This window comes from Canis lupus, chromosome X (assembly GCF_011100685.1).
Source record: "Canis lupus familiaris isolate Mischka breed German Shepherd chromosome X, alternate assembly UU_Cfam_GSD_1.0, whole genome shotgun sequence".
In the NCBI taxonomy this organism is placed as follows: domain Eukaryota; kingdom Metazoa; phylum Chordata; class Mammalia; order Carnivora; family Canidae; genus Canis; species Canis lupus.
The window spans coordinates 47023039-47047161 of NC_049260.1; the positions used below are offsets into that span (position 1 = coordinate 47023039).

General features: G+C 41.6%; 1 pseudogene; it reads left to right on the forward strand.

Annotated features, from left to right (window-relative positions):
• The window catches only part of LOC119878110, a 13728-nt pseudogene extending 10581 nt beyond the window's left edge, over positions 1-3147 (forward strand).
• The last annotated feature ends 20976 nt before the right edge of the window (positions 3148-24123 follow it).

Sequence of the window (24123 nt, forward strand, 5' to 3'; positions counted from 1 at the left end):
TGACACGCATGAGCACTGGGTGTTATTCTTTATGTTGGCACATTGAACACCAATAAAAATAAATTTATTATTAAAAAATAAAAATATAAAATAAAATAAAATAAATAAAATAAAATTCCCTTGGCTATTCACGGTCTTTTCTGATTTCACACAAATCTTAAGATGATTTGTTCCATCTCTCTGAAGAATGTCCATGGTATTTTGATAGGGATTGCATTAAACGTGTAAATTGCCCTGGGGATCATTGACATTTTCACAGTATTAATTCTTCCAATCCATGAGCATGGAGTATTTTTCCATCGTTTTGTGTCTTCCTCAGTTTCTTTCAGAAGTGTTCTATAGTTTTTAGGGTAAAGATCCTTTTACCTCTTTGGTGAGTTTTATTCCTAGGTATCTTATGCTTTTGGGTGCAATTGTAAATGGGATTGACTCCTTAATTTCTCTTTCTTCAGTCTCATTGTTAGTGCACAGAAATGCCACTGACTTCTGGGCATTGATTTTGTATCCTGCCACGCTGCCAAATTGCTGAATGAGTTCTAGCAATCTTGGGGTGGAGACTTTTGGGTTTTCTACGTAGAGTATCATGTCATCGGCGAAGAGGGAGAGCTTGATTTCTTCTTTGCCAATTTGAATGCCTTAAATGTCTTTTTGTTGTCTGATTGCTGAGGCTAGGACTTCCAGTACTATGTTGAATAGCAGTGGTGAGAGTGGACATCCCTGTCTTGTTCCTGATCTTAAGGGAAAGACTCCCAGTGCTTCCCCATTGAGAATGATATTTCCTGTGGGCTTTTCGTAGATGGCTTTTAAGATGATGACGAATGTTCCCTCTATCCCTACACTCTGAAGAGTTTTGATCAGGAATGGATGCTGTATTTTGTCAAATGCATTCTCTGAATCTATAGAGAGGGTCATATGGTTCTTGTTTTTTCTCTTGGTGATAAGATCAATCACATTGATTGCTTTACGAATGTTGAACCAGCCTTGCATCCCGGGGATAAATCCCCCTTGGTCATGCTGATTAATCTTCTTAATGTATTTTTGGAACCTATTTGCTAGTATCTTGTTGAGAACTTTTGCATCCGTGTTCATTAGGAATATTGGCCTATAATTCTCCTTTTTGGTGGGGTCTTTCTTTCTGGAATAGACACTTATTATCAATATGGATTTACTTTCCTTGTATGCCATGTTTCCCGTGTTTCTGAAGCTGTTGATTTGATAGGATGATGGGATGGCCTTTTGAAGACGCAGACACAGTGTCAGCTAGGTAACAATATCTTGCCAGGCTAGTCCAGGGTCTCTGCATATGCTGTGAATCAAAATCCAACGTATTATGGTCCCATTTATCCCACTGCCAGGAGCCACGGGTCCAGGAATCAAGGCGTGAAGTGGGTGTGGCAACACATGTTATTACCTCTAGTGAACTAGTAGCAAAATTTTTGTTTATTTTTCCTATGATCTTAAGTTCTGCTGACCTGTAAGTGGAATGCTTCCACTAGAAGACATGAGAATGATTCCATTGAACTAAAACTTAATATTGTGGCCAAGCGACTTTGGTCTTCTCATGCTTCTTTGATACTGTGCTGGTTGGGTTGACTGATTCTATCAAGGGGAAATTGAATGGCTATTTCACAGTGGATGTAAAGAAGAGAATGTTTGGAATATAGGAGCTCCCTTACAATGTCTCTTAGTTTTACCATGCCCTGTGATTAAGGACAACAAAAATTTACCATAACTCAATCCAGGCAGGATGATTACTAGCCCAGTCCCTTCAGGAATGAAGGCTTTGGATCATCCTACCACATATCGAACTGTGACCAGCTTAAATGCTTGAAGGCAAATAAATTATGCAATGGGTAGTGGAAGAAGGTATTTATAAGCAAGACCAATGAGCCTGAGACCAGTTACAAAAATTAGGACTGTAATTATCATGAGTATTTCTTTCTTATTTTGTTATGAATTTTGAGGACTTATGTTATTGACTTTATATCATATTTCTTAAGTATTGTTAACTTTAAGTGCAGTGTGGAAGTTATAGGCTATTAAGTAGAAGAATAAGCATCACTCAAAGACTTTACCTCCAGTGAGAGGTAGACTTCGGTTATAAGTGGACAGTACACTTCAAAGGGGGAAGGTTTAAGCTCAGGGTTAAATAGGCAAACACCACAAGTTATGTGCCCTTTATCAAGCTTGGTAAGACTCAGGTCCCAAACTGCAAACTTCAGGGGGCACAGGGGTAAGAAAGATAAAACTCGCTATTTCTGGTAGCAGTTTCAGGATGTAGCAGTCCCTGAAGAGCATGGTGGCAGGAATTGTGAGGGTCTTTTTTGGGGAATTTTGCTGAATTTTGTGCAGGCTTGTCACTTCAGGCTGTGCTGACTGGTTTTGTTACTCATGTTCCTTTGACCTGATTAAAATGATTAAAATTTTAGCTTCTCTCCCATCTTGTCTACTAGCTGTTGCTGTCTATTTTGGGTTGGTCTTTTGTTCTCACTATCATGTGAATGGTTCATTTGAATAAGTGTTCAGTCTGTTTTGGTGGAAATGCTCAGTGTCTCAGATTTCCACCCTGCCTCCCAATTTCTTTCCAAGATGGGGAAGGGGTATGTATGGTTTACAAGTCTCCTGGGTGATGTGGGAAGGGGAGAGGTTTATGAAATATTTGTGTTGCTCAGAGTATCCTCCGAGGAGAGGACGACTCTTGTCTCCCAGGTCCAGCTAGTGTTGCTGACCTGCACCACCCACGTGGGTGGTGGGTAACACTTGCACTTTTGTCTCTCTCCACTTGGTTGGCACCTGGTGCTTTCTGGTTGGGTCAGCTTCAGCTCACCTCTGCTGGGATCTGTAGACCTCTCTGGATCTGGTTTTCATCCTCCACCCCACCCTTGGGCAGGGCCATGCACTCACTACACAGCCTCAGCTGAAGAGTCCTTTAAGCCCCTATCCAGGTTAAGCCTCCTTCATGGTAGAAGCCCTCCCTGGCTCTACACTCAGCCAATTTCCACCTTGTACCTTCAGGGAATGAAGCCCCCTGCTATCTCACCCACAGCACAGCAGGAACCAAACCCCGAGTTTGAGTTTCTAAACCCTGGCCATCCTTCTGCCCACTTTGTGGATGATGGGATGATCCAGAAGAAATGGGGAACATGATGATTTGGGGGAAAGGAATGATCATGGCAAAAAGCCAGCTCCTTGAGAAGGGGGAGGGATATGGGATCCAAGTGAAGAGCCTGACCTCAAACGGGATCTGGTCACCTCCTCCAGAGGGGCAACAGAAAATACAAGTGCAGATCCAGTGTTGGAAAGTGGTGAGATTACTGGTATTTTCTCAATGAGTTATCATAGGCTAGCATGAGAAAAGGGGGTGGTGGTCCTTGTGGAAGGCTACTGTAGGTAGAAGAGAAAGAAAATAGAGGGGTGGAAGGTGCAAAGAGTGTGTCCATTTCGTGGTATTGCCAGGAGAGTAAGGAGGAAGGAGAAAGGAGCATATGAGGTGTGTTTGAGGGGGAGTTTATAGCCCTGGGTAAGCTGGGTGAGGAGGGGCCTGGTGAAATGCAAGAAAGGCTGTGGAGTCTGTGGATTGGTGGCCCTCAAGAGGTAAGAGACTATTGGTACAGGGGCATTAGAGAGAGGGAACTCTCTATGACCAGGGCATGGTGTTGGGGGTGATGAGAGAGAGGAACGAGGAATGATAGAAATGGACATCATGCAGGGGTGTGGGTTTTCCTGATGCCCAGGGCATGTCCATGGGATGCTAGGGTAGAGGAGGAGAATATCCCTGAGGGCGCAGAGGACCTGGGGTGGCCGGGTCATCTTCATGAGCCATGAGGTGGCCAGGAGGCATCAGAGGAGTGAGGGCTGAGAAGAGGACAGCAAGTGTCCCAAGGGATGAGCGTGTTAACAGGCTGGGCAGGAGGACAATGACCAGGAAGGGGATCAGTACAGGTATGCACATGGAGCAGTGGGGGCGGCTGGGCAGTTGAGTGACAGGACCCAGATATCACCAGGTCTGGGTTCTTGGACAGGTCTGGAAACCTCCAGCAGATCAGGCGGGGAGAACAGCACTGACCTCACTGCCTCGCCCTGCCCCCCCCCCACCCCCCACCCCGTCACACTTTTTTTCCTGGGCACCTTGACATCCTGTTGCTGTTGCTATGGTTCTGGGGACAGGATTAGGGAAGGCTGATGTGGCAGGGATGGTTCCTCTGGGCCACTTGGCATGTATCATTCCATCTCTAGTCCTTACCGTCACCGTGCCTTGGCTTCTTCACCAATAGTGCCAGGGCCACGTTGGCCCCTGGTAGTGTATTCTCTGGTCCTAAATATGAAGGTAGGGGTCCAATTACCAGCAGCTATCGGAATTAGGAACAGTCATTCTGTAACTGAACCAATGTGAGTTTGCTCCTTGTGATGTGGGAAACAAAGGCAAAAGAAAAATTTCCTGATTACCTACAGACCACTGACAAGTCCTTGAAATAGGCTGAGTGACGTTCCTCTAGGAACTCAGCTGCCTCAATGTTAATGCTTTGCTAAGGGCAAAAGACAATCTTAGCCGGACCCCCAGGATCCTGTCAGTCTACGTTAACACATAAAAATTACTCGGGAAACAAATTTCCTTTATCTCTACACACCCAAGATACTTGTTGGCAATCTCTCCCCAGGCATATGACCCACCGATATGCATCTGAAGGGTCTCATGACTAAGGTTTTATTAGACAGTAATAAATGACCTTTCCCTAACAATAGCTAGCCCCCTCAAGGTCCTGGAAAGCTTCCTTCCAAAATTCGCTAGATACTTATGCTATCCCTAACCCCCTCCCAACTTGAATGTATATAACGGGCCACTCCTTGTGACCCCAGTGCAGCTCTTTCTGCCCAGGGGTCCTGTCCTCATGCTTTAATACCTCATGGTTACCTTTTTGCACCAAAGACGTCTCAAGAATTCTTTCCTGGTTGTCAGCTTCAGACCCTAACATCTTTCTTGCATCACTTGGTGAGTCAGAAACTGCACCAGGTTGAGTTGTTGCACAAAACTTCTTTTTGCAGCAAATTAGATCATGGGGATTGGCTTCCAAAGCCATGACTCCTGGAGAGAGGATGCATGGATTCCTTTTGCTTAGGGTTAGGATGAATATTTCAACAGGGAAGCCTTGCCATCATATGTAGAGGTAGGCATACGGTTGCACACGGGCCTTAAGGAAACATGCCTTGATATACATTGTGTGTTGTGTCAATGAGGCTGAGGATCCTCCTTGGGTGGAGATTTTAGTATTATAATGAGGTAAAGGTAATGGTAGGTCATTCCAGAGGTCACTCCACGGTCCATCTGTGCAGGTACGAGCTGGGGGTTTGGCTCCAAAGGTCTGGGTGGTCTGGGCCAGCAGGAGGTCTTGTCAGGGCCTTCACTGTCAGCTGAGAGGTGGTTTCCGGTTTCATTTGCCTGAGTTATGAGGTAAACCAGGAAGAAGAGCTTAAAGAAAAATGGAAGAGAAAGGTTAGTGAGTACAAGCAGGTGGGCAATAAATGTCAGGTCTTAGGGTCTAGCTGGTAATAATTGGACAGTGAGTATGTACGATGGTAAGTCTGATCTGACTGTAATGGTCTTTGTCTTCCTGAGTCCAGCTAATACTTCTACGTTTCTTTGGCATGCTCATATGTCTGAAAAAATACCACATATTTCCTACAAAACATGTTTCCCTTTAACAGCACTGTGCACACATTATCTGAATTTTTATTGACAACTGCTTTACCATAAAGATGTTGTTTGACTGAGCACGCAGTTCTTCACTATTTTTTTTTTCTTTTTATAGACTCTGGTGCAGGGCCTTAGGATGGGGCTCAAAGAACTTGTCTTCTAGTTCCAGCTCTACCAGGTTTTACTTATTTTCTCTGAGTCACTTTGCTTCTCTGGGCCTGCTCTTTCCTCAAAACAGTTTTTTTTGAGAGAGAGAGAGAGAGAGAGAGAATGGAGAGAGTGCACAAGTAGGGTGAAGGGCAGAGAGAGAGAGAGAGACTCCCAAGCAGACTCCCTGCTGAACGTGGAGCCTGATGTGGGGCTTGATCCCACAACCCCAAGACCATGACCCACGCTGAAATCAAGAGTCAGACACTCAGTCAACTGAGCTGCCCAGGTGCCCCTCTGGCCCTGCTGTTTCTTCAGTTTTAAGACGAAGGGTCAGGCTAAGTTCGTGAGTGGCACAGGGAGGAGGATCCAGGGATGGGTATGGTTAAAGAGGCTGTGTTCTAAGTATAGTAACTCCTCTTTTTTTACTCTTATTTATTACAAATTTTGCATATAAGAAAGGAGTTTCTTCCACTTTAACAGAGAGTTTGAAATCACTGGTCTACAGGATCAGTGTTCAGTCTCCCAGGGATGAGAGGAAAATTGAAGAGAAATGGAATTATAAAAATAAGTAGACTCAGCCATCCTTAGGAGTACCATAAACAAAACATCTACTACTCTATAAGTAGATGCCTTGGGAGAATGTCTGCTCAAATGTAGGGTGTCTGCAGGAGTTGTAATGTCAAAAGCTGAAATCTGATTACTTCCTGAGAGGGGACTTGCGGCTGAAGATGTCATCTTGCCAACCACTAAAAACGTTTTTGAGAGACAATATTTCAAGTTAGTAATCAGCCACAACCTCATGATGACAATCTAGTGAAGTAACCATTATGTCATAATAGTAGCTGGCATAACAACAATAATTAGATAACAGCACACGTAGAAAGTGTCTCCAGTGTTTGTCCCTACACCACTTTCATAAGAACATTAACAGTAAACAGACACTGGCAGCCACACCTATCCTAAGTGTTATCATATGGAAGGGGTTAAAATAACTTAAACTAGAACTGTAATTTCAGGGAATGGAGACAATGAAACTAATAAGGTAGATTTTGGAATTGTACCTAATAAATGCTCTTTGTTCTTATATTATTCCCAGGGGTCATTTCAAATTTATGAACCTAATTTTTTTATTGGAATTCAATTTGGCAATATATAGCATACCACCCAGTGCTCATCCCCTCAAGTGCCCCCTCAGTGCCCATCACCCAGTCACCCCAACCCCCCGCCCACCTCCCTTTCCACTACCCCTTGTTCGTTTCCCAGAGTTAGGAGTCTCTCATGTTCTGTCACCCTCAGAACCTAATGTTTTAAAGTGAAATTCACAGCTTGACTTTTCTTAGAGTTCCTGCTTCATATTTTTCCTCTTCGTGCCTGCCTGGTGATATATGCTCCTGACTTTAAATCATTGGGGTAGGGCAGCCCGGTGGCTCAGCGGTTTAGCGCCGCCTTCAGCCCAGGGTCTGGTCCTGGAGACACCGGACCGAGTCCCACCTTGGGCTCCCTGCGTGGAGCCTGCTTCTCCCTCTGCCTGTGTCTCTGCCTCTCTCTCTCTCTCATGAATAAGTAAAATCTTTCTAAATCAATCAATCAATCAATCAATCAATCATTGGGGTTGCAGATGGTGACTTGCATTTTCTCAGACAAGATCTCAAACGTGTATGTTGCCACTGGCTTGCAATTTAAGTGTCCAAAAGAGCAATTGTTGGATAATATATTCCCCTATCCCTTGCAATTTATTTTCAGGAAAAGAAGAAAGAATGACAATAAAGAAGACAACCACCATCCTTCCCAGTCCAAAAGAAGTAAGAGAAACCCTGTCTTTCAGGATTCTCTGGATACAGAGATAGGGATTATGGCCAGATGGCCTATTTTAATCCATCGCCTAAGTTAAATTATCCAATTTGTGCCCTGCAATGAAAACAAAAGTATTATTCCAAGAAACCTTCATAATAGTATTCTAATTTGATTGTAGTGACTTTTGAGCTGGGGCCCTTAGCCATGGTTTATAAATCTCACAGAAAGTAGAAAGGAAGCACAAAAAAGACTTGGCTAAAACATAATCAGGGGAAGCTAGGTCTTAGACTCCCCCACCCCAATCACAGAAGTGATTAATAATCCTACTCTTCTTATTTTTATAAGGAAAATGAATTTTCAAGTGCATAATGATATGTTACTGGCTAGCAGGAGATTGTTGATTTCTAGCCAGGAAAAGGGAAAATAAAATTAGGGATGTGGGAGGCTGGTGGTTTTGCAAAGCTTTAATGGTGCTTGAATTAAAGAGCTTCAATTTTAAATACTTGTAGTTATTAGCATAGTATTGTTTTTTAATTGAGGTATAATTTACTAGGAGAGTGTTGAAGCAAACTTGTTAAGTCTTCATGGATGAATCCTGCTAGTTAATGGCTAAGTACTACTCACTTGTCCTTTTGGTGAACAAGAAGAGAAAAGATAATCAATCCCCATCTTCCTCCTGGAACGTGTATGCAGGTAATGATAGTCCCAGATCCTGGGCAGCTACCTGGATAGATAAATTGTAGCTAGATTTAATTCATGTACTTGCTTTCTTAGAAGCTAGCAGTTTTCATTGAATATCTTTGCATGTATAGGAGTATTGCTCTTTTCTGCCAACATTTCATCTTTACAAATTACACCACCACTCTTCTTGTAAATCTGTCCCTGTGTACATAGGTTTAATTAAGCCTTATGGAAAGTGCAAGCACAAAGGCACTAATGCTTCTGTACAAGTCTGGTTTACTTGCCAAGACCATTGATTTTTATTTTTCAGATTACCAAGTAGTAGCAAGAAATCAAGAGTGAAAAAGATGTGTAGATACAAATTGAAGTGGCTGGCCTGGAAAAGATCTCTGCCTTTTTCTATTCCCTACCAGAATTGGAAAAGTTTGATATCCTAATGTTAGAATTCCAAGGGATAAGCAGAAAGAAGGCAATTGAGAGAAAAATAGAACGAGAGGCCTCACATATATTTAAAATTAGAATTCTATGAACTTTCTTCTCCCTTCTTCTTCCTCCTCTTCTCCCTCCTCCTGTTCTCCGTCCGTCCTCCTCCTTCTTCTTCAACTGGTAAAAGCTGTCTTTCTGTCAAGACATAGTTTAAAGTAGTGTCAATCCATAGGACAACTTGAACATTTGGCATGATGTTTGGAAAACACTTTCTCTGTCTTAGGTTCTTTGTAGATTTGGAGTCATTCTCATCACCTTTGACCAAATACATTCTGAGATACAGAACTACTTTGGGAGACATTATTACAGATGAAACTGTTGCTGAACAAAACAATGGCTGTTAGTCCTGTTTTCAAACTTTATGGCAAAACAAAACTTTTGAAATTAACATGTACTTAAAGGATATATTCAAAATGGAGGGATAACATCTTCCAAAGATTGCCTAATCTGTTGCATACGTTTTAAGAAATTCTGTTCATGGAGTATACCAAAAAATCCCAAGTTGTTTTATGTTACAACCAACACTTCAATTCTCAGTTGCTTTAAAGTATTGAAGACACACACACACACACACACACACACACACACACACACTTGTTTTTCTACAGGTGATGATAACTGTTAATTTCATTTGTTTGTTCAAAACCCCTTTATTAAGTTGAAACAAGGTGAAGTCATAGAAGTTGTTTTATGGTTATATACTTATATAATTCTATTATAAATAGTTTTGAGTTGGAAGTAAATGTAGAACTCAAAGTCTAGTCATCTCATGAGAGAAACTGAGCTACAGAAAACATAGATTATTTATTTCATTGACAGAAATGTCAATGCATGAATGCCAGTGCCTTGTTAATTTGGAAAGTGGTGGGAATTCAGCAGCCAAACTTATTCGGTATCTTATAGTCCATAAGATTTCAGTGTTTCATTAGAAGATTAGTGAACATGGGCCTTTCATTTTAAATATGTTTGAACTTTGGGAGCACATACTTTAAGTGTCTGGATGGGCTTGGTTAGGATCATTTGTTTCTCTTAATTTGGTTTCTGCAGCTGCCTTAAAATAAACATCATATTATGATTCCAAGGATGGGGACATGTACTAGGGGTAAAAAAGAACATTTTGTTTGTTGAGGTTCACAGAGATGAAAAGCTCTGAGGCATGGAGAGATGGAGTTGAAAAGGAAAGGAGGGCTTAAATAAAATACTGGCCTAATCTGTTTTTATGATTAAGAGTTACGTAATTCTGCACTGCAAATGAATACCTGCATTCCCACTCTGCTTTGATGAAAATGCTCTGCAATTAATATTCCTCCTCATCTCTTCAGGTTCTGTATGCCCACTGGTTCTTTCACTAGCCCACTGAGGTGCTCTTTCCCATTCCTAACTAATTTTGTGTCTACCTTAATTTTCTCTGGAGTTAATGGATCTTTTCTCTTCCCTTTACCACCCAGCTGTAATCTGCTTTCACTGCCTGTTATTTCTCAGCCCCTTCATGCAACTACTCAACTGAACTTGTCTTCCTAAAACCCACCTACTCCCCTGCTACAATATATGTCAGGGAGCACCTAAAACCTTGCTAAATCTATTCAGAAAATACCTACTGAGCACCTGTCACTTGCCAAGCATTGTCCTGAGTGCTTGGGGTCACCTTACATGTCTCTATCATTTCCTCAATGATTCCTTCTATCCTACCTCTGATGTTTATCAAATATATCCCTTCCTTTACATTTCCACCATCCCAATTCAAGCTTGCATTACCTCTCGCTGGATGTGTTGCAAAATTTCCTAGATGGTTTCTGTGTTCCCATTCTCCTACTCCATTCATCCATTAGAATAATCTTTCTAAATGTAGATCTGAGCATGTTTCTTAGGTTATCTGATAGGCTTTTCAGCATGACATTCAAGGTCCTTGGTAACCTAGCCCTATCTTCTCTTGCATATTTTGTCTCCTACAAACTCCTCTCCAAGAGGTCCCAGCCACATCATATTACTAGCTTTATCTCCCAGAAAACTTCTCTACACCCTGCTTGTGTTCTTGTTTTCCCCTCTGTTTGTCACACCCCTCCTATTAGTATTCTCCCCATTATCCAAGGCCCAGTTCAGATACCGCTCAATTTAAGGAGCCTTCCCTATTTCCCCAGTCAGCATTCATTGCTGCATGCCCATTGTTCTCAAAGACCTCTTCTTGATTGGGCTTAGGAATTACCTGTTGGTTGAGTGACTAAGTATCCCTGGCAAAGCACCTGCTTGTGCATAGTAGGCACACAAGTATCTGTTTGGATCATGGTTGGGCATCAGAACAACTGGTGCCTAGGTGAGGCAGCCTCTCAAAGATGGAGCTATGGCATGTACATGTGAATCAAATCAACAAAAAGCCCTACAGATGGCTCTGATGCCTATCCCCAGATAGAATGTGCTGTGGAATATCTCTGCTGGACTCAACTGAAGCTTCTTTGTTTAGGGAGTAAACAGACAGATTTCATTATGGCCAAAACTAATGTAAACTCCTGACTTTTCCCACAGACCTTGACCCCAGGACTTTCGTGCAGTGCTTTAGAAGATATTATTTAGTGAGAGACCCTTGATCAGAATCTTCATAAGTGTATGTTTATTTTGCTGTGTGTATGAATTTACAAGGGTTTCAGTTTTGCAGAGCATGGGCCTGCTCTCATTTGCCTTGCATAGATATCCACATAAAGCTCATGTTGAATATGAAGAGAAAAAAGAATGAGCTTCATAACTGTTAAATAGGATAAGAATGCTGAGGAGAACGTTCTTTGAGGAATCAGGAGGATGGTGAGAAGGATTTATATTTGATGGGTCTTTCTCAATCTTGAAGTGTTTAAAAATCTCATTTCTCTTCTGGGAAAAGAATTTGCTCCCTTTCTAAAATCAAGTATAGTAAGAAAAAAAATGCCTCGGTACTAGGATAGAAGTTTCAAGTGCCCAAGCCATTCATTATAAAAAAGAAAACTTTTCACCCCAAGCAATTTGACAGTGATAGAATTCATAAGTGGGATAGCTCATATGAAGGACATTTAAAAGGTGTGACAAAGCCCAGGGCTGTATAATGGAGGCTATGCTTATTAAACAATCAGCATTATTGGCCTAGAAGATGCTAGTGGATATGAGGTTTTAGATGTTCTGTAGTAGTTTAAAGGAAACCTCATTTATGGCATGACAGTTCATTTTAAGTCTTTATATTGAGGTGAGTAATTACTGAATCCAAAAGCACATTTTCATTGGTCTTGTTGTAGCATTCTCTATGTTGCTACTTACAAATAAAACTGTTGTTTTTCTTACAAAAGAAATGCATTTTTTGGATGAACTTGAAGTTTTATTTTATTATTTTATTTTTTTCCCATCATGAGAAGTGTGCTCTTTAATCTCCATTCCCTATTTACCACCACCTCCCCACCTCTCCTCTGGTAAGCATCAGTTTGTTCTCTGTAGTTAAGAGTGATTCTAGGTTTCTCTCTCTCTCTCTCTCTCCCTCTCTCTTTACCCTTTGCTCATTTGTTTTGTTTTAAATTTCAATTATAAGTGAAATCATAAGGTATTTGTCTCTCTCTGACTGACATTTCACTCAGCATTATATGCTCTACCTGTATCCATGTTGTTGCAAATGACAAGATTTCACTCTTGTTTATGGATGAATATTATTCCATTATATATATATATATATATATATATATATATATATATATATATATATATATCACATCTTCTTTATCCATCCATTCATCTGTCAGTGGACACTTGGGCTGCTTCTATAGTTTGGCTATTGCAAATAGCACTGCGATAAACACCAGGGAGCATGTATCCCTTTGAATGAGTGTTTTTTGTGTGTTTGGGGTAGATACCAAGGGTGTGATTACAGGGTTGTAGGGTCATTCTGGTTTTTTTTGTTTTTTTTTTTTTGAGGATCCTCCATACTATTTTCCACAATGGTTGCACCAGTTTGCATTCGCAACCAACAGTGCAAGAGAGTTCTTTTCCTCAACATCTTCTCCAACACTTGATTCTTGTGTTTTTGATTTTAGCCATTCTGACAGGTATGAGGTGATATTTTCCTTGATGATGAGTGATGTTGAACATCTTTTCATGTGTCTGTTGGACTCCTGCATGTCTTCTTTGGAGAAATGTCTGTTCATAATTTGTGCCCATTTTTAATTGGATTATTTGTTTTGGGGGTTGTGAGTTGTATCAATCGATCCTTGATATATTTTGGATACTAACCCTTTATCAGGTATGTCATTTGCAAGTATCTTCTCCCACTCAGCTTTTTAGTTTCGGAGTTATTTTTTATTGGTGTTCAATTTGCCAACATATAGAATAACACCCAGTGCTCATCCCATCAAGTGCCGCCCCCAGTGCCTGTCACCCAGTCACCTCCACCCCCCGCCCACCTCCCCTTCCACCACCCCTAGTTCATTTCCCAGAGTTAGGAGTCTCTCATGTTCTGTCTCCCTTTCTGATATTTCCCACTCATTTTTCTCCTTTCCCCTTTATTCCTTTTCACTACTTTTTATATTCCCCAAATGAATGAGACCATATAATGTTTGTCCTTCTCCGACTGACTTATGTCACTCAACATAATACCCTCCAGTTCCATCCACGTCGAAGCAAATGGTGGGTATCTGTCGTTTCTAATGGCTGAGTAATATTCCATTGTATATGTAGAGCACATCTTCTTTACCCATTCATCTTTCGATGGACACTGAGGCTCCTTCCACAGTTTGGCTATTGTGGACATTGCTGCTATAAACATCAGGGTGCAGGTGTCCCGGCGTTTCATTGCATCTGTATCTTTGGGGTAAATCCCCAGCAGTGCAATTTCTGGGTCATAGGGCAGATCCCTAATTTTAGGGCACTTGATGGGATGAGCACTGGGTGTTATTCTATATGTTGGTAAATTGAACACCAATAAAAAATAAATTTATAAAAAAAATAAAAATGAACCCTCAGAGAAAAAAGAAGCTTTTCATTTTGATATAGTCCCAATCATTTATTTTTGCTTTTATTTCCCTTGCCTCAGGGGACATACATATCTAGAAAAATGTTGCTACAGCCGATGTCAGAGAAGTTACTGCTTGTTCTCTCTTCAAGGATTTATATGGTTCTAGATCTCACATTTAAAAGTTCTTTAATCTGTTTTCATTTTTTATTATTTTTTAAAAAAATATTTTATTTATTTATTCATGACAGACACAGAAAGAGAGAGAGGCAGGAGGCAGAGACAGGCAGAGGGAGAAGCAGGCTCCATGCAGGGAGCCCGACGTGGGACTCGATCCCAGGGTCTCCAGGATCACACCCCAGGCCGAAGGCAGCGCCAAACCGCTGGGCCATCGGGGCTGCCTTTTAATCTGTTTTTAATTTACTTTTATGTATGGCAAAAGAAAGTGGTCCTGTTTCATTCTTTTGCATGTGGCTTTCCAGTTTTCCCAAACGACTGGTTGAAGAGACTATTCCACATTGTATATTCATTCCTCCTTTGTCAAAGATTAATTGACCCATGTAATTGTGGGTATATTTCTGGATTTTCCGTTCTATGTCATTGATCTTTGTGTCTATTTTTATGCCAGTACCATACTGTTTTAATTACCACCACTTTGTAATGTAACTGGAAATCTGGAATTGTGGCACCCTCCGGGTTTTTTTTTTTTTCATGAGTTTTTTTCTATTCAAGGCCTTTCATGGTTCTCTACAAATTTTAGGATTGTTTGTTCTACTTCTGTGAAATATGCTGTTGGTATTTTGATAGGGATTGCATTAAATGTGTAGATTACTTTGGATAGTACACACGTTTTAGCAGTATTTGTTCTTCCACCCCAAGCATCTTGGTGTCATTTTCAGTTTCTTTCATCTGTAGTTTATATATTTCAGAGTACAGAGCTTTCACCTCTTTGGATAAGTTTATTCATACATATTTTATTGTCTTTTTTAAAAAATAAATTTATTTTTTATTGATGTTCAATTTGCCAACATATAGAATAACACCCAGTGCTCATCCCGTCAAGTGCCCCCCTCAGTGCCCGTCACCCAGTCACCCCCACCCCCCGCCCACCTCCCCTTCCACCACCCCTAGTTTGTTTCCCAGAATTAGGAGTCTTTCATGTTCTGTCTCCCTTTCTGATATCTCCCACTCATGCTGGGGGCATGATTCACAATTCATCACAATGCCAGATTTCAGGGAAATATCAGAAAGGGAGACAGAACATGAGAGTCTCCTAACTCTGGGAAACGAACAAGGGGTGGTCGAAAGGGAGGTGGAGGGGGTGGGGGTGACTGGTTGACGGGCACTGGGGGGGGCATTTGATGGGATGAGCACTGGGTGTTATTCTATATGTTGGCAAATTGAACACCAATAAAAAATAAATTTATAAATAAAAAATAAATTAATTAAAAAAAGAAAATACTGTCCCTTCCCTGATGGAAAGGGTTCAATATAATCAATTTCTACCAGGTATCTGGCTGATCACCTCAGCAAATGGTACCGTAATAGGGACTCAATGCTGGTCCCTTTTGATGGCAGAATGTTTGATCAGCAGTGGTCAGAGCCAGGTCAAACTTGGTGAATGGGCATCCATGTTGTTGAGCCCCAATGTAACCTTCATTCCTGCTACCATGACCACTTTGTTCATGAGCCCATTGATTTATGATAGGGGTGGCTAGAGAAAGAGACTCACTGGTTATTAAACTCTTCCTCTGCTGAGGTCACCCTTTGGTGGGTATTCATGTAGAACACAATATCTTCATGCATTTCATTTATTCATAAGTCTATCTACACACTGGTTCATTAACTTTCCTTGTTACCAATTATCCAGTGTTGCTTCTTCCAAGTCCCTGACCATCTAGATTGCCAAACCATTGGCCATAGTTCATGAATTGGTATATAATCACACATCTGACCATTTCTTCTTCCAAACAAAGGGAATGCCAGGTCCACTATTCAAAGTTCTGCTCACTATGAGACTTTCTCTACACCACTGACCTTAAGGGTTGTCCCAGGAAGGAGCTTTAGTGCTACAACTGTCTATTTTTGGCTATTGTCTATATATCATGTAGAACCATCTGTAAACCAGGCCCAAGCCTTCTCTTCTTTTGTCAAGTGATCATAGGGGAATCCCTATGAGGCTATAGGTGTAGGCTGGGGGAGAGAAGGCAGTGTATCAGGAGTAGGGACCATGGACACTTCTTCATGTAACTTATTTATGTCTTCAGGGTCTACCCAGGCCCAGTCATGTATATATTACTTCTATTTGATGATGAAATGCTGCTTTTCACACCCAACTTTGCGGTTTCATGAGTCAGATAACACCCAGTTCAGGTCACATGGTAACTTGTTGGTCCATGGCTAAGCTTTCAGTCTCTGCTAAGTCCCAGTAATAGGCCAAGAGTAGTTTCACAAAAGGAGAGTGGTTATATATAGATGATGACAGAACTTTGTTCTAAAATGCTAGAGGCCTGCACTATCAGGGTCTACCAAAGACTTCTCAACATGCCCCTATCACCTGAGCCCTAGATATTTCACCGAGGTAGATGGCCTCTGATTTTGGGGGGGAATTTATTTCCCATCCTTTGATATGCAAATGCATTACTTGTAAGTCAAGAATAGTTGCTACTTCTTGCTCATTAGGTCCTATCAGAAAAATGCCATCAATATAATGACAAAAGATACTCTGCTAAAGGGAAAGACAATCAAGATTCCTCTCCACCATGAAAAGTTGACCCTGGAGGAGCTACACACTATCCATGATAGGCATGGGCAACATGAGTATGCCCCATCAAGAACAGATGCACCCACAGGCATCTTTGTTGGGAAGAGGCCTATAATGACCCTTCCTCTGTAAGGATTCTAGGATAAGAATTTGAACCTCTTAGGGATTCAGTTTCTTCACTTAGGAAATTACAGAATTTGAGTTTAGGCTCCCTATGGCTTCTTGCTGCTTCTACAATCAGAAACTCTTTGCTTCTTGGTTTCCAGTCCATTCATTAGGAAATGGAACAGAGGCCAGACTTAGCCACCCTTGGAAAGGGAAGAAGAGTCTGGCCTGGAATCTGGCCCCAGGTTTTTCTTTCTCCTGTGGTCTGTCACCTTAGGAGTGAGAGGTTAGTGGTAGTGGGGAAAACCTATAAACAGGAGGTGGTGGCTGGAGCCAGATACCATTCTGAGCTGCCTCAGACACAGTCACCCAAGCATGGTCACTGCTGGCTGAAGGAGATGTGAAAACACCTCACCTCTACTGTGGTTTCATGGGTGCTAGGCAGACTGACATGTACCACACCAAAAGCAACAGATCCTCTCCCATAGGCCCCTGGAGGTATGATTAATCATTGCTCTCCTTAGGCTCCCCTCTAAAAACCTGATCTTCACCCAAGGGGTCTGCAAAGACAATGTAAGGCCCCCAAGGCAAGCAGGAGTCAATGGCCTCAGGAGAGAATGAGCTCATTAGCCTAGGCATGTTCAAGAAATATCTGTGGGTACAGCTTTCTGTTCAGGGTAGAGAGAAGTAGAGTTGGAGAGTGTTGGACAGGTAACTTGTCCAGAGCTGCTAGTCAACTGTTTGGGTCTATAACCATGACTGTCAGAGACTGAAGCCAGCATGATACAGGCCTTGGAGGTATCCAAAGAAGGTGTTGGGTAGTACATTATATTTTTAACTTCCTGGATGAAGGTGTGAGGAACTCCAGAAATTCAAGAATCATGAGGGAAAACTGGAGGACAAGGCTCTTGGCCCCTCCAGTGTCTGACCAACCAAAAGATACTCCCAAGCAAAGCAGGTCAGAATTGGGCCAGAAGCTGCTGGTAGAGGCTTATAATGAGCTTCCTCTTGAGGAGAAGTAACACTGCCCAAGAACCAGGGCTGGCTGAGGGTAAGATGGTGGAGGAAGGCAGGCAGGGAAAGCCATAGTATTAGAAATGGAAGGGCCAAGAGATGACAGGCCCCATTCTCTCCTTACATAGCCTGGAAGTCCAAGTCACAGAGAGGGCCAGACCCATGGAGAACCTCACACATTGAGCTCAGGTTGGAACTTGAAGCTTCATGTATTGACTCCCTGGGCTGGGATCATCATCCACGTTTTACAGATGAGGAAACTGAGAGTAGAGAGACCAAGGGACTTGCCTGCAAGGAAGTGGGACCTGAATTTAGTCTCCTACTTTCCCAGTATTCCAGGTGGGTTCTGCTTCTGCTTCCTACTAACTGCATGATCTTTGAAAGTCTCAAGGTCAGGGGTGGGAGGGCTGGCCAGACCTCCTGTGAGATAAGTGGGGATTCATGAGTATCCTGCTCCACCAGCACTTTTCCAATGGCAAGGGTGACCTAGGCCTTGGAGTGGCATCAGATATGTTCCTTGGGAGCCAGGAGGAAAGAGCACACCAGGACAGTACCGATGTGGGTAGCAGCTGTCACTTACCTGTTTCACTCTCTGAGCCTCCTTCCACTCTAGATCCAAGTGTCAGAGTGACTTTCAGGCTGGTTGTCTGGAGTGAGATGGAACCTGAATGCTGTGCCAGTTGGCTGGGCCCAAGCTGGCCCCAGCTTGAGAGGTCCACTCAGCCAGGTGCCCATATTCCCATGAGACAAGGGCAGGGAAAAGGAGTTGATTTGATGAACAGCAACAACAACAATATCTCTGAGAATCCAGTGGGTTAGAGAGGAAAGAAGTTTTAGCCATCACCTCACTCTCCTTCTTCTTGGAAGGCCAGGCCCAGAGGGGATTGGCCTCACCAAGGTCATATAGCAAGTCCATGGCTGAGCTGAAATTAGAACCAGTCTCATCATCCTCAGGCCAGACATGATGTATGGGGAACCCAAAGGTTGGTCAGAATTGTTGAGCCTTTCTTTTGTGTATCTTAGAGTGATAGAAAGAACACAGGTTGACACATAGAAGTTAGACAAGAGATAATTTGTTCAGTGGGATGTGAATATAGGCCTTCTCTCTCCTATATCTTATCAATCCAAGTTGTCTTTTCTCCCTCTCTCCCTTCCTCTCTAGCTATCTCTGGCATATTGCAGATAGTGTAGATCTTGGAATCACATTGGAAATCACAGTTCTTGTTCAAATTCTGCCCTCGGTCTGTGTGACCTTGGACAGGTCTTTTTACCTCTCTGAGCCCTGATTTTCTCACCTATAAGGTTGAGATATTAATATCTTCATTACAGAGATGCTGTGTGAGCATGAGATGAAACAGGCCTATGGAGTGCAATGGCCTCAGACTCCATTTCATCTTCAGCTTGTCCCAGTACCCTCCTTGGCAGGAGCTGGTGGGTTGTCAGTCACTGTCATGTAGTGTCCTCTGCCCATGAACTTCACTGCTACCGGTCCTGAGGCATCCCTGGATCACTTGGGCTATGGGCTATATAGTTCTGTAGGGATCCTCCAACTCAGCCACCCTCTGGCTGAGATGAATCCCAAGAAGTCCCTGGAACCTTCAGGTTAGGCTCAACTATATACATTATGGAGCCCAGAAAAAAATAGGGCTCTACCAGAGGCAGAAAAGTCCATCTCCCTTCTCCACAGGCCCACAGCTTTGATCTATAACAGATGAGTGACCCCCAAAGGATTGAGACCTCCTCACTGGGATGCACTACCAAGTGCATCCACCCCCTGGATGGGGGTGGGAGTCCTCTATCCAATTGCCTGATGAATGTGCATGGTACTGCTAACCAAGGGAGGGGACAGTTGCCATCTAACCCCACCTGATATATCACAGGGAGCACATCTTATTTCCACCTTTCTGATCACCCAAGCAGCCAAGGGCCAGCTTTATCTCATAGAGAATATTACAGTGCTTTATGCTCTACCTACCATGGTGTCCATGCCCAGAGGGCTCCCTGAGACCCTTTTCTTTCCTTCTAGCCCTGGAGCCCTGGAGGCGTCATGCAAGGAAAGGGTATTGGTGATACCTGGAGATGAGCACAATAAAACCTAGAGTGTTTTCCCTGGGTCAGTCAAAATCTCAGCATGGTCACTTAAGCAGAATCCTAAATTACTGTGTCTTTATTAAGCTGCAGTATATTTCTCTCTCACATAAAGCCTTCCTGTATTGGTAGATGGTCTGGAAGCAGAGAAACCTATCCATCCTTTAAAATCCTGTTTTCATCTGCATGGTTGATCCTGGTCTACATGCCAGCCAAGTTCATCCAGCGGGGAGGGGTAAGAGGAAATGGAACAAATTGCAGTTTTCTTTAAGGGATTAACCCAGAGATCCTATAAGTTGCCTTTGCTCACAAGTCATGGGCCAGAATTTACTCACTGGCCCCACCTAGCACTATGAGAGGCTGGATAATGCAGTAGCTGAAGCTCTTGGATTCTGTTGTGAAGAAGAGTGACTGGATATTGAAGACCACAGACAGTCTCTACCACATACACCATGGACTGGAGCCCATAGCCACCAAGATTCCAAGAGTGGAACATCCACACAACATTGCTGGTGATTCACAGTAACAAGGTATACTTGGATGGCCCTAATACATTTCTAAATGATTGTTCTCTTTAATGAATGTGACCTTTCTGACTCGGGTTCTCTTTTTGAATAACTATGATCTTTAAAGCCTTTCCTGGGATGCCTGAGTGGCTCAGTGGTTGAGTGTCTGCCTTTGGCTCAGGGCATGACCTGGGGTCCTGGGATCGAGTCCTGCATTGGGCTCTCTGTAGGGAGCCTGCTTCTCCCTCTGCCTATGTCTCTGCCTCTCTCTGTGTATCCCTCATGAATAAATAAATAAAATCTTTTTTAAAAAAGCCCAACACACCTTTCCTGAATCTGTGTGGGGATTGGGGCACAGATCTCATGTTTTCCCAAACAGTTAGTCCATCTACCCATCCATTTACTCATGCATGCAATCATTCCATTCACTGAACTAACTACACAATGTATATTCTGTGTTGTTTGTATACTGATTCAACCCTCAGGCACAATGCACTCCCCACTCCTGTCCCTCAACCAAGAATTACATTCTGATACAATAGAAAAACAGAGACTAGAGTGAGGGCACCCCAAATCTTAGGAATACAGTCCCACCAACAGTACTTTAAAGCTAGAGAGTAGAAATAAATTGAAGGAATTAATCACATTTATAATGAAGAACGTAAATACAAGTAATAGTCTCTGCTACAGTTCATATGGCTGTATAACAAATCATCCCCAAACAAGGATTAAAACAATGACATTAATTTTGCTGCTGTATATGAAATTTGGGCAAGGCTCTTTAGCTACAGCTCATCTCTACTCCTCTTAGATTCAGCTGGGGTTGCTCAAAAGCTAGAGACTGGAATCATCTGAAGGTCCAGTGAATTATATGTCTACTAGTAAATATTGGCTGCTGGCTGAGATTTGTGCTACGGCTGTTTGTAGCAGCATCTATATGTCCTCTTCACATGGCCTGGACTTCTTCATAACATAGCGTCTAGTTCCCAAATGACAAGAGTCATTTGTCACTTGTATAACAGTCTCAAGAGTCACAAGGTAGTCTCTTGGTTGGAGCAGTCACAAGCTCACCCAGGTTCAAGAAGAGAGGTAAAAGACTCTACTTCTTGATGAAGGAGTCACAACGTGGCCACTTTTGGAACTTGTAATCTGCCACAATTACCCTTTTACTCAACTTCAACTTCTTGGAAGTACTTTCCTTGGTGGAGTGGCTCATACCTTCATTCTTGGTGATCTCATCTGGATGGGACTGTGATTCTTCTCCTAGGAATCATGACAACACAGCGCAAGCTACATCTCAAAAGATCTCCTGGGCTTTGTCCATTTTTTTCCTAGCCCACAGTGTTAAACAGCGATCCTTTTGCACCTGGTAAACAGTAAATTATCTGGCCACTACCTTCATGCTCTCTTTGCCTGTTGACTCAATGGTAATGGAGAGGTGGCCATTTCAGCCCCCAGTGCAGCATAACCATTACTGTAACCACTCGTAGAAAATTAATCCTTAGGTATTCACTCTCTGCTAACTGTCCCGGGAATGGAAATCTTAATTGGTATAGGATGTAACTGTGCAAAGTACCACCTCTTTCTCCACACCTTGATTCCCATGTCCATATGTTCTAGCTGTTGGAGAAGGAGCTCCATATGTTTGTCCCTTGGTCCAAGTACACGCTTCATGCTATAAGATATCATCCTCACCTTACAAGTGTTTCTCCTGGCTAGGATCTTTAGGTAGTCTCTCCATTGTAGCCGAGGCCAACTGTGTTTGTTTGTTTTGTTTTTAGCTTTCTATTCCCACAAAATCTTATTTTATTTTGTTTAATTTAATTTCATTTTTATTTTTATTTGAGTAGAGTTAACACAATTTTATATTAGTTTCCGATGTACAACATCATGATTTCAAGAGGTTTATATGTTATGATATGCTCACCACAAGTATAGCTATTATCTGTCACCCAGCAATGCTTTTACGATATTATTGAGTATATTACCTATCCTGTGACTTCTATTCCCATGACTTATTCATTCCATAACTGCAAGCCTGTATCTCCCTCCCCCCTTCAACCATTTTGCCCATCCCTCCATTCCCCTTGCCTCTGGCAACTATCAATTTGTTCATATTTATAGATCTGATTCTGCTTTTTGTGTTATTCATTCATATTTTTTTTAGATTCCACATATGAGTGAAATCATATGGCATTTGTCCTTTTTTTTTTTTTTACTTCTTTCACTTATCAGGTAATACTGATACCTCCTGGGTCTGTCTATGCTGTTGCAAATGGCAAGATTTCATCCTTTTATGGCTGAGTAATACCCTATTATATATTATGTAACATTACATCTTCCTTATCCATTCGTCTGTCAATGGACACTTAGGTTGCTTCCATATCTTGGCTATTGTAAGTAATGCTGCAGTAAACGTAGGGATGCATATATCTTTTTGAATTCATGTTTTCATACTCTCTGGGTAAATACCCAGTAGTGGAATGATTGGATTGCATATTCTCTATTTTTTTTGTATTTTCTGAGAAACCTCCATACTTTTTCTACAGTGACTGCACCAATTTACATTCCCACAAACAGTGCAAAAGGGTTCTTTTTTCTCCACATCCTCACTGACATTTGTTATTTCTTATGTTTTTCATTTTAGCCATTCTGACAGGTGTAAGGTGGTATCTCATTGTGGTTTTGATTTGCATTTCATTGATAATTAGTAACGTTGGGCATATTTTCATATGTCTGTTAGCCCTCTGTGTATCTTCTTTGGAAAGCTATCTATTCAGGTCCTTTGCTCACTTTTAAAATTAGATTGTTTGGTTGTTTTGGCATTGAGTTGTGTAAATTCTTTATATATTTCGGTTCTTAACCCCTTATTGGATATATAATTTGCAACAGTCCACATATTTTGATCTTAAGTTTTCCCAAGAAGGAAACAATAAATATTAGAGATAAATTAAATGAGTAACAGAAAAAATAACAGAGAAAAATCAATGAAACCCAAAGTTGTTTCTAAAAAAGAAAAAATCACCAAGACTTTACGTATATTGACTTAAAAGACAGAGAGAGAGGACCCAAATTACAACAGGTTTTACAGGAATAAAGAGGATATAAAAGAATGCTATAAACAATTCTGGGTCAACAAATTGTATAACTTTGGTGAAATGAATAAATTCGTAGAAACAAACAATCTAACAAGACCGCATCACAAAGAATTAGTCTGAGTCAGGAATTAAAAAAAAAAAACAAAAAAACTCCCAACAAAGAAAAGCACATACTCAGGTTGTTTCAATTCTGATTTTTCTAAACATTTAAAAATAATTAACAGGAATCTTCCACAAATTCTTCCAAACAATTGCCAAGGACAGAACATTTTTTAACTCAGTCTACAAAGCCAGCATTGCCATAACACCAAAACCAGACAAAAACATGACAAGAACCAATATCCCTGGTCAATACTGATGCAAAAATCCTCAACAAAATACTAACAAACAGACTTTAATAGCATATTAGAAAGATTATACACCATAACCAAGTGAGATTTATTCCTGGAATGAAAAGATACCTCAACATACAAAAAAGTCAATCAGTGCAATTCATTATGTGAATATAATGAAGGAAAAATTCCACATGATCTCCTCAATTGATATCAATTACATTTGATAATATTTAACACCCTTTCCTGATAAACACACTCAACAAAACAGGAATAAAGAAAAGTACATCATAATAAAGGTCATGATGTAAAGCCTACAGTTAACATTGCATTTGATTGAAATATTTACTCTAAAATTAAGAATAATACAAAGGTGACTGCTTTCACTACTTTTATTTAACATATCACTTGGAAGTCCCAGAGAGAATATCTAGGCAAGAAAAAGAAGTAGAAGTCATC